Here is a 12,138-nt window from a genome sequence, read left to right as displayed (position 1 = left end):
TGTCCACGGTACTAGCTATGAATGTTTCTCGGCCTAGACTCTCCGGTGTCTTGCTTTGCCACACATGCGAACCCTGTATGCCACTTTGAGGCGGTATAGGTTTACCAATTGCTTTTTTCTTTTGCATTCTAAAAGAAGCCACGTCCTCAGCCCGGTCATGGAGTAAATCGACGCGCGTTAGGTGGTTTGGGAAGCACGGTATCATATCTTGTGGCTCTAACATGATGTCTTGCTCGAGTGAACGCAAATTAGGTGTTGTGGCATGGTGCTTGATTCCTGTACGTCACGCCGATCCTGTGCACCGATACTGTCACACGCACTTTTGTCGTGGCCTATTCCTGAACAGCCATCTCGCGCTCGCAAAAGTAGATTTGGAGAGCTCATAGAGGCTATGCCGATTTTCAAAATGGCTCGCCGCTCCATCTGACACGTAAATCATTAGCTGTTAGAGGAACATTCTCGTCAAGACATTCTTCAATAGCTATGGAAGCTAACAGTGACTTTGCTGAATCGTGACAGAAGTCTTCGCTCACCACACCAAAACTGTGCGTTTCCGTGCCAGCTGTTACCCCATATGTGAATATAGAAATCTGTTTTCCACAGTGGCACGCTTGTATTTCGCTAGGCATGGCTACTGTCCAGTTTTGAGCGAAATCGAAGTGCATTAGATGCGTCTCCCGGATGGCTCTGCTCTGAACGTCTGTAATGTAACTACGACAAATGCCAGAACCCGCCCACTTCTCTAGCTCTGAGAGAAAATAAACTGCTGTAAGTTCAGCACATTATGTGTGCCATTAAACACATAATCAATCAATCACTCAATCAAGTTCAGCACAGAACACGCATTTTGTGCTAAAAGCCCTATGCATAACTTAAAAATACGTATCGTAAAATGAAGTAAAGCAAGCTTCGCAGGAACTTGCTGGAACCCTGGAAAAAGCAATTCCTAACTCGATATTTATTTGTACAGTATTGGTGTCACCGTGTACGGAGCTTGCAAGAGTGAGGTTTTACCTTCGGTGACCATTAAGTTTGACCTAGCCGTTGAAATACGGCTTTACGGCAACGTAGGATTTGATTCGGATGCTTTGTTGGAAATAACTAATTCCCAGAAGTGAATTATTTCTTCAGCAAGAAGAATTTCTTCAAAAGACTGCCGACGAATAGCTCAGGTAAGGCTAAGGCCAGGCAACCTTGCTCAGATAAAGGAAGCATGGACACGAGGCCGCTATCCCGCGGTACTGGCAGCCGGACTCCGACACGTTCGCACGCAGATTAGGGCCGCGTTTTAACGCGCTAACCCCCAGTGTACGCCTTTTGAAGCAGAATTTTTTTACGTAAGATGGAAGGTCTAACATCGGCCCATGTCCCGGCAAAATATAAAAGAAATAAAAATGGGCTCTTTCGAGAAACGGACGCTCAAAATCCTTGTTTTTTCGAAATATACCTTAACATTTGCCTGTATCAACACATACCTGTAGGGGGTATACGCGCGATATCTATATATCAAATGAAAGAGCATTGAAAGCTGAGTGAAGTGATACCAAATATGGTAGTGAGGAATGTGTACGGCCAGAGAAATCACGCGTCGAAGTTGGAGCAAAACCGCACGAGAGAGCATGTTCGCCATTTTTTATATCACAGAGCGTTGCTCCAGCACGCCAAAATTTGCTCGGACTGCTGGCCTGTAGGTATCTTTTAAGACTCGGGAGATATACGTGTGCAAACACGGCAAAACTGAAACACTCGAATTCAGAGCCGAATTTTCTCGATTTTTTGCGCGAAAACTATTCCGTAGAAATTATTCATTTTACCGCTGTTGGTCATCATGTACGATGAGCTTCTAAATATAAAAAAATAATGAAAATCCAAGAGGTCGATGGGACCTCCCTGCCTGAACTGACGTGAAATCGGCCTGTTCCACAATCAGCGTGGCTTTCGGAAACACCTCTCCTGCACAACTCAACTTTTTGAATTTTCTTCGGATATCCATGCAAGCTACCACGATGACCACCGAACAAGCGCCGTTTTTATTGATTTTGCAAAGGCCTTCTACACTGTCTCACACAAACGACTGCTGTATAAGCTGTCATACTTGGGAATTGATCGAACAATACTCAAATAGATTGCGGCATTCCTAACTGACACACACCAGAGCCCGCTTGTTAATAAAATATGTTCGAATACAACTCATGTAAAATCTGGAGTCCCCCAAGGCTCTGTCCTTGGCCCCTTGTTATTTCTCGCATATGTAAATGATCTCCCTTGCAAATTGAAGTCACAAGTCAGGCTATTTGCAGATGACTGCCTTATTTATGGAAAAATAAGTTCTGATGATGACTGCAATGCCCTTCAGGATGATTTTAATGAACTCACTCGTATCACTTGTAACTGGCAAATGAACGTAAACAGTACAAAGAGTTACGTACAGTACAGTACAGTACAGTACAGTACAAAGCTATAGCATTCACGCTCTCAAAGACCAATATACCGTTCGTGTACCATATTGTCTCATGTGCACTTGAGAGGGTTGTAAACTTTAAATACTTTGGCGTAACTTGCTCTCAGGACTTGTCATGGAATGCTCACATATCTAGTATTGTTTCGAAATCTCTCTCACCTTTGGGGTGTATTCGACGCACGCTCAGTGGAGCATCAGCACAAGTTAAGCTACTAGCTTACCAAACCTTCGTTCGCTCAAAACTCTATTAAGCGATCATCATTTGAAATGCCCATCAGACATACCCAATAAATCATATCGAGAAAGTCCAAAACAGGGCGTCCCGATTGATTTCATCGAACTACGAGCGCAATGGTAGCGTTAGTGCTATGAAAGCCCACCTATCGGGCTACCTCCACTGGCTGTGCGCCAAAAAGTTGATCGTCTATGTTTCTTCCTGAAATTCTATTTCGAAATGTCATGTCTGAAACATCTTTATTGTCGCCCTCCTACATACTTCTCAAGGGGTGACCATCGCCAGAAAGTCATGCAGTTTCATGCCCGTACAGATATGTATAAATTATCTCCTTTACCGACATGTATTGCTGACTGGAATGCGCTTCCTGAACATGTCGCAACTGATGATGATCCCAAGTTTAGAAACCTTTGCGAATCTATGAGTTATGAGTTTATATTGCCCTGTTATTACTAATTTCTTGTTATTATTACTACTTATTATTAGTATTGTATGTTATTATTATTTTCCACCTATCCCTTGCAGATTCTTTCACGTTATACGTTATTTGTGCACTCGTGTATTCTGCCTTCCTCACGTAGTTTACAAGTACCTCTGAGGTAATGAAATGAAGTGAAAGTGCCAGTGATTGCATGCGCGTTTCTTACAGCAGTGCCCTTGCAGTTCTTATCACGTATCCTTCAACCACTTACACAGTGCTCCTTCACCGTATACAATATACAGGGTTCGTAGAGAAGCGTCACGTCACACTGTCCATGCTGTCACCTGAGGGCACTACTTTACAGTTCTAATTTTTAACCACCGACCATTCCCATCAGTGTCCATACACAATTCTAACTAGTCAGAGGTTCACCAGTGTTTTGGCGCACCATAAACTTAGTTGTCCGTGCGCCATCAAAACCCGAATGATAATCATCATCATCATCACCCCGAGAAATTTTAATGAACTAAATTAATTTTGAAAGCCCATTAACACTGACGCTGGCTGTTCAGACAATACTACGAGTACGTCTCACTAGATCATGTCGCAAATCAGCGTATGCAGTGCAGTTTTTTTAGGGAAAAACGTAACGTGGGTTCGAAAAGATCTTGGCACGCTCCTCGTGACGCACCCGGTACATTCATTCGATGGGCGTCTCACAGTCGCATAGCCGCTGCACTGTTGGCGTCAGCCTTTTCGCTTTTTGCATACAAATATTATGTTTACAGAGTCACCTGTAATCTGTTAAGGGCAATGAGTTAAGCTGTTAAGGGCTGTGAGCTCTTAAGGCCAGACCCAACCGCGATCTCGTGGTCGGCGTCCGCAGAAAGATCGGATGATGTGCCGCCCGCAGGGCGTAATCCAAGCGTTCGAGACGCACCGTATAACGGAAATTCCCAATACACTGAACCACCATTTACCTCTCGCTTCTTGCTGTAGGCTCACGAAACTTGCTACACGGATTGGAAATGTACTTGGCTCTGGCCTCGTCAGCCGCCATTGACGTGACACGCGTATTGTGAACGACACGCCGCTTTATGTAGCATCCACAAAATCTTGGCCGTCAAGCGGTGCACAAACGCGATGTTGATGTCGAATCATAGAAAGTCAATCCATCTATCATTTATTAATGTTTCACGCGCATATCTCAATATGCCCGGGAGCTAGCGTTCGAAACCGGGACGCGGGTGATTTTTTTACAGTGTCAGCTGAAAACGCACGCCACGTGACCTCCGCAGAGTGTACTCCAACCAGCAACACAATGCGGTTTAACTCATACCCATAAGATAAAACATTTGAGAAAATGATAGGTTCATCCATCGCTGGGTCCATCCAATCTATCCAATTTACAGGGTGGCCAGTCATATAGGCGTGAGTAGAAATGAGCAGGCACTCCAGGGAAACGGTACTCCTGGAAAACTGTTCGAAATGTCATTCCACGTTCTGAGGTCGATGCTGAAAAGTCATGTTAGGAAGCTCTACGAGCTTTCTACAAAATCAACCTAACGATGTCCTATCACTCCTGCAATGCCGCCTAAGAAGTGCAGTAAAATTCACCTACGTTTTTTTTTCTACGTCGAGGAGAGCACAGTGTGTGTGATTCTGAATCAGACATATCCTTATTGAATGCTCATCATATGAACGCTATCGTCGGCATCCCTTCTGTGTTTTTTACCGACCGTTCTTACCGATGCGCCCAGTAGATCTATTGCTGGGTGACGGCCGTTTGGGCCTTTTATAAAGATATGCACATTTGTTTAAGTTTATTGGTTTTTACGAGGGACTTGTAATTATGTATCTACAGTTTTACACGGTGGATTATTTTACTCTGTTTTATTATCTCCTTTTAGACGGATAATTTTAATTAAACACCAAATCATCATCATCGTCTTCCAGCCCCTCTAGGCACAGCATCGGGTATGCCCACGAGCGACATTACCGGGCGAGATGTTCGCGGAGAAGGGCATGCTCCAAGAAGATCTCTTTCTTTTGTGAGCATTGGGTATTCCACTCGAGTAATGATCAAGATTGCATGTTGAGCAGCCTACGCAGATACTTTTTCCCGGGTACTTAGCCTCAAAACACTTCATTATAACATCAAGTATCAACTGGTCTCCAGCCTTTGCAAGATGAACGTAAACTTTTTTTAAAAAAAATTACGCCAATACGTAACGTAAAATTTGCGCGAATTCGATAGAAGTCATGAATTTGTCGTCATCGTCCACCGACATTCAAGGAGCAATCACGTGACATTTAAAGTGGCTCGAAACTGTGTCTCATCTGTCAAGCTGTCCATCGTAAGTCACTGTGCAAAATATTTTTGCTGTACGCTGTATTGTCACTGCGTAATCAACTTTACAGAAGTAGTCGGAGAACGCACCGATCCTCGCGTGACGTCGAAAAGTCCCCGAGCCTTTCTTCTTTGTTTCTTGCTTCTCAGCGCACGCGCTACTTATATCTGCTTGGGCTACGCCGGCTGTACATCACGAGTCACATGTCAGGGGAACAGGCTGTATCACGACGTTCCCTTATTCTACCTTCATTCTTCCATCATTCTCCCTCATTCTCCCCACGTTCCCTTCTCATTGGAAGGTGTCCGGAACGGAGGCCTTGCGCGCATGCTGCAGGCCACTTGCGCTCTCGTCGTTCTTTCTCCGAAGCTCATCTTATTCGTTGCAGAACACGCCGTCGCCAAAAAGAAATTGGGAGTCACCTCGGTGCTCCTTTAAGATACCAGCGCGTGGGGTGTGTGTAAGCGCAAAGATATGACGTCGCTGGCCATGGTCACGAGTGGGGACAGGACAAATCTCATGGAATAACCTCCGCACCCCTCTCCCCCACCCCGAGTTAAGAACAATCATAGTTTATGATACAAAGGGGTGCTGTTTTCTGCGCATGCGTCGCATCTTGGGAGCTTAATGCTATAGGATGTAGAAAAAAAACGACCGTTTCCCTTGTGTTAGTTTCACGTTTTCGCCTCTGTTGTCGCTCAGAACTGCGCGGACAATTGCCACGGCTATGAAACCACAAGCAACTCTGAAGAGGAGATATCTCTCATGGACATTGCCGCACAGTTCCTGAAGCTTCTTTTTATTATTTTTCCGTTGTGGTGGTGCCGTGAAACTTTCCTTGCGCTCTCAAAATGTCCGAAAATTCGTTGAACGCTTGCCTGCGCCCTCTCTCTGTTGTCGACTGTTATATCGAGCCTGTTCCTAGAGTTAGTACTAGGGGTGTTCAAGTCAAACCGATACATTCTGTCTCCTGAGTGTACAAATGGCTCGCGCTACTTCTTTTTCGTCATTTTCACAGGCGACAGGCCTCCGCATTCACCACGTGGTGGTCCAAAGTTTGTGCAAAACAGAAAACATGTGCTGGACAAGATGGCCGACAACGAGATGAGCCCGCACATCGAATAGCGAATCGTCATGAAGGTTCTCGTGAATGAAGGCGTAAAGTGATCTGAAATTCACAGAAGACTTCAGGCTCAGTATGGCCACGAAACACTTAGCCGCAGGAAAGCGTTTGAGTGGTGCAAACGGCTCCGAGACGGCCGTATATCACTGCAGGACGATCCCTGCTGGGGCGGCTCAGAGCCCAGTGTCAGTGTTCCTGAGAACATTTAACTTGTGGAGCGCCTGATCCTCAAGCACCGACGGATAACATGTCTCGAACTAGCTCGAAAGACGGACCTTTCTGTGGGAACGTTGAACACTATCATTTATGAACACCTCCATAATCTCTCTCTCTCTCACCTCCAGTTTCGGAAAGTTAGTGCCCGTTGGGTCCCGAGGAAGCTCTCCGTGCAGCTCTGCGCCCGCATACCGCGCATCTCACGAAACGCACCTTACATGAACTTGACTGGGAGTTGCTGCCACATCCCCCTTACAGTTCATACCTCGCCCACAGCGATTTCCATCTCTTGGCGTCACTGAAGGCGTCCCTTGGGTGCCGCCACTTCACCTGCGACGACGAGGTCAAGAATGCGGTCCGATCGTGGCTACTACGCGCCGGTAAGGAATTCTACGCTGCTGGCATCCAAGCCCTCGTGAAACGCTGGGACAAGCGTATCAGTGCATTAAGTAAGCGTATTAGCTGGAGATTACGTTGAAAAATAAAACTAATTTCTCGCTTGTAAGTTCATCTTACTTTTGCGAAAAATGAAAAGTCCCGGTTTGACTTGAACGCCCCTCGTAATATCAAGTCAAATTCATCGTGACACAACGTATTTAGCACGCTTACGGAATTACTATTACGTGTAGCTTTCAACCCTGCAAAACTGTCATGAAACCAAACGATAAACGTCCATTTTAAACTACATGCTTTTGAACATTATCGAATCGAAGCGTTTCGGTCACGCAACGCCCCTGTCACACCTGGGGATAGATCTGTGCGGTCGTTATTGCGTGCCCTAGCTCAATTACCCGTCGATGAAGGCGGCTTCGCATTTATGGCCGCGCAAGTATCAACGTGTCATCTCTCGGGTGGTGTCTTATACGTGTTGGGTACGATTATAAGTGATTAGATGCACACCAAGGAGAAATGGGACAACATAATCCAGAAGTGCGATACTACAAGCGAAGGAGCACGCATTGAGCTGGAAGGGAGGATTTGCTCGATATATCAACATCAAAATGAAGGACAATACACATTCCAGCTCGCCGCAACGGTGAAAAGAACATTATCATGCTGACATTTTACTTTGGTGACAAAAACAGCCGTATAGAAAATAATGTACTCAATAGGGTTAATACGTATTGCATTGATCGTACTAAAAGAATTGGAAAAAATGCCTGAAACGCCGTCCTAACGATTGACGCAACATAGAAGGACATAGGATATGGCACTCGTCATTGCAGATGATTTGGCAACATCTGACATTGGTGAATCCGAGAACAAAACAACCCGTGAATCCAGGGCTCACCTTTCAGCGTTTGTAAAAGAGAGCGGTATAATGCCTTCTGGGTAGTTTTTGTTAATAATAATAATGATTGGGGGTTTACGTCGCGAGTCTTGAACTGGTAGTCTCGCGAGAACTGGTAGTCTTTGTTGTGTACCGTTATGTTGCATTACTCGTGTGTGTGTGTGTGTGTGTGTGTGTTTAGTATTACCAGGTTAGCGTCCTCATTTAGCAGTCCGTTGATGCCATGACCATATTTTCTTATGCAAGTGATGTTTGGCGAAGTGCTTTCCGGAATGTGTGAACTTCTGAATTTCCAGGGCAAAATGCTCATCGAACAAAGCGGTACGCACTTAAAGGGACTGTAAGGTGAAATACCACCAGCACGTTTTTATGTCCCCACCATGTTAAACTCGGTCTTATGATGACATACACACGCCATTGCGTCTCAGTTCTTCACATTTTCTGTATTATTAGTTGATAGCATATATATTGATAGTCCTCATAACGCATTTGAGACAATATAATAGGAGTAATAGACCTGGTTTGAAGAATTTCGGCAACTTTCGAGTAGTTTGGTTCAAATAGTTGTAACGTAATAACCTGCGTGTTCATCAGCGCCTTCTGTGAGTTTCTCCGTTTTCAAGGCTGCTGATATACGCCATCATTCACTGTCCCGGGTGATTGGGGGACCATATGATGAAAGCAGTGAAAATTGCTTTTCTCTCGCTTCTCCGTGCAAAGCCTCGCTCTCAGCTGATTCTCGGTTTAAGTTGTAGTGTTCCGGAATGCACAAATCGTCTATCTTCGACTTTTTGCTTTCACCACACTGTGGAACGTATATTACAGCTGAGTTTCACAGTTGCCTGCGTTCTCAATAAATGTCGTGCGAGTCGCTTCAGTGTTAGTGGATCAACGGAGTGCGGAAGTCTTACGCTACATGCAACCAAAAAGCTTCGGTCTCATTTTTCTTACATACAGTTCCTGTAGGCTTGCCATTCATTTTAAAGTCCCCTTAATGGAGCATGGAAGAGCTCGAAAAAAAATGTCAGGGTGAGCAGATATTAGAATTACAAGCCATGGGATATATGTTCGCACAAAACGTACGAGTACAGCACGCGATCCTCGTGCGCAAGAGAGGTCTTTCAATCTCGCGGGCCAGAACAGCTGTCTCGCTCGGCTGTCGCTCCGTGACGTCACATGAGTCGCCCAATAGTGAACCGCGCGCCTTCTTCTTCATGTTTCCTTTTTGTGGTTCTATTTTGCACCGGTCGTCCCGTGTCTGAAGTAGAGCAGTCTATCCGTCGCCTTGCTGCCATCCGCACCAATAAGAGTGTTCCACCGCTCTGACGTCACAGCACGCGAGTAGGAACTGACAGGGATCATGGCCGATGTCTCAAGCAGCAGCCGGTCCCGTGTAAGTGTGTTCTTTATGTCCCTCGTCCTTACAGCTCCAATTCATTCCTATGGCGATGTCTCAAGGATCTTCAGCAGAAAATTTTTTTTTCTTCGATAGCGACACCTGTTTGTGACTTATTTAGCCGGGGAATTTATCTGAAATTGTTTCGTGAAACAATTAAAATCCTGAAAAACAACTATCGTAATAAAATTCTATATGTCCCAACACCATGGTGTCAACCCTATTTATCTCGCGGGAGATTTTGCCACGACTTCCGAGCACATTTGTCAAATCTAATTCGAGATCAATTTAATTTTCTCAACTGAATTCCAAATTTTTGCTTTGTTTTGTTCCGTGTTAGTGCCGGGGAGCAACTGTGGCCATTAACAGCGTACAGATGTGGACACATACAAAGAGGACAGCAGGAAGGAGTGGCAGACAGGGGGATTAGTATGCGTCCTGGGCCGACTTCAGGGGGAACTGTACGACATTCGTCTGGAAGATCTTAGGAGAGCCTGTGGAAAACCTACAACAGCACAGCCGGTGATAGGATTCCAACCCACCACTCCCAGTCTTCAGCGCGATCTTGGCAACCACCAACGAGCGTGACATCTTAACCCGCTCGGCCATGCCGCTGGTCCAAGTTTGCCAACTGTACCTCACGTGTATGTGTGTGTGTGTGTGTGTATGTTTTCGAAGGAAAGACAAAGCACGTGCCAGATTTACCCCATTCTATTGCAAAATACACGCAGTACTACAATGCTAATAGCCGGGGAAAAAATTCGAAAACAGTCATTTCGAGACTCGAAAATTGCCGGCCGCGCTCACATCTCCGAAATGCCTTCGCCATTCAAAGAGGTCATGTATGTGCCCTTTCACTATCCCTTTTCCAAGCTTCTACTGATAACGTAGCATGGTTGCAAGGTAAAGTTATCTGAAAGAAGAGCGACAGGGAAACAGGAAAGTGCGGGAGATCGTTTTTCTTCTGCCGCATCTTGCGTTAATTTGACGGGAAACTGAGCTCGGCAGACAATCTGTGCGACTCGAAACGACGTTCTCCACAATTTTTGTTTTGATTACCAAAGCAGCAGGAAATGTATGTTACAATGCAATGGGGTAAATCCGACGTGTGCTTTCTGTTTCGCTGAAAAAAAGAAAATAGAACGTGAGGTTGGCCTGGCAAATCAATCAGATGGCAGATCAATTGGGCAAATTCGATTTCTCGCAAACTAAATTTGATAAAAGTGCTCAGAAGTCATAGAAAAATGTCCTCCGAGATAAATAGCGTTGACCCCATAGTGTTCATCCTTTTTTTTTTTTGCACGTTATGCTACGTTCACACGACATCATTGAAAGCCGCAAACGCGGGGAACTCATTCGTCGCTTTTACGGCTTTCGCGACCCTCTCGTTCAGACTGTGCTCCAAACGCCAGGCATGCCGTCACTACTGGCACTACCGTCCCCCGCTTCAAAAACTCATCTCTTTCATTCTTCGAACTGTACTCAAGCTCCACACGTGTAACGTGATTGTCATAAATCAAGATAACAATTGGAAAACACGTATTTATTGCGTTTTATACAGCCACCTGAAAAGCGATGCCCGCTGCGAGCAGCAAGTAGAGATGCAAAGTTTCCGGAAATTTTGAATCGCTCGAAAAAAACCGGTTCTTCTTTCGGGTTTTTTCCCGAAAAATTAGAAGAAATGGAAACAAACGCGGATACTGGTGAGTTGCTTTCAGTTGTGAAGCATTGCAGCCAGACGGAGCCCTAAGTTGGTAGTTGTCGGCGAATTAGAGGCACCTAAGGCACTGTTGGCGGGTTGGAACGCATCGAAGGCACGAAAATTTACATTTTTGAATTTTTCCGGTGACAAGGAAAAAAGACGCATCTCTAGCAGCAATCGGCATGCATCTACGCATGTCTCAACACAGTCGACACACTTACGTCCTCGTCTTCCCTCAGCAGCCGCTATGATGCGGTCTTCATATCTACGTTTCTACTCCTCTTGCGTTTCCTGCTGTACAACATTTAGCACTACCTTAGAGCCTTGATTATACTTTCGTAGACCAGGTTACGCATCCGCCATATTTGTTGTCCACGCCGCTGCTCTCCCGTCCCAGCATTCGCGCTCGTGGACCGCGTTGATTGGTCCAGACCCGCGTCTTTCCCGGCACTGCCGGGAATGCTCTCGCTCACTGCTCTCTGCTCTTGCTCACTTTTTCGCGCTGCGGCTTTGGACACCTCCGCCGCGTCCGCGGGATTCACGAATTGCTGTGTGAACGCGAGAAGTTCACGGGCATCTCCGTCGTTCGCGACTTTCGCGGCGTTCGCTGACGTAGTGTGAAGGTAGCATTAGGTGAAACACACCGTATATTTAAGTGTTCGATGTGATTTCCGTGCTCTTTTAAAAACACGTCAATAGGAGAGCTTTGTTTGGTGAAAAGGGATATTGTCAGAAACTTACACTACTTGTTACGAGTTCAGGATTGTGCTGCTCCAGTTGTTCAGCTGCATGTGCTTATGTCCTGCGAAATCGAGTGGTGATGACAGTTGGTGCATGTATGCACCATTGCAGTTGAGGACGCCAATCCTGGGTAGCATACACAGACCTGCAAGAAGAAATAGATAAGTTGTGCGGCCAATTCCGAAATGAAATTTGTGTGAG

At 45.6% G+C, this 12,138-nt stretch overlaps 1 protein-coding gene across 3 annotated transcripts in view; it reads right to left on the bottom strand.

Moving 5' to 3' along the window:
• The window catches only part of LOC135383197 (uncharacterized), a 147,610-nt gene that overhangs the window by 22,908 nt on the left and 112,564 nt on the right, over window positions 1-12,138 (bottom strand). The window contains exon 2 of one of the 3 annotated variants that reach the window (XM_064612771.1): window positions 11,938-12,082. The exons of 1 other annotated variant lie outside the window; for it this stretch is intronic. The gene's annotated coding sequence lies outside the window, so the exon portion shown is untranslated. The remainder of the gene's footprint in view (window positions 1-11,937; window positions 12,083-12,138) is intronic. One more of the 3 variants, XM_064612772.1, reaches the window with a different exon arrangement.

This window comes from Ornithodoros turicata, chromosome 2 (genome assembly GCF_037126465.1).
Source record: "Ornithodoros turicata isolate Travis chromosome 2, ASM3712646v1, whole genome shotgun sequence".
Taxonomy (NCBI): Eukaryota; Metazoa; Arthropoda; class Arachnida; order Ixodida; family Argasidae; genus Ornithodoros; species Ornithodoros turicata.
Note: the sequence above shows the minus strand (reverse complement) of the source record. Positions and strands in the feature narration are given on the sequence as shown.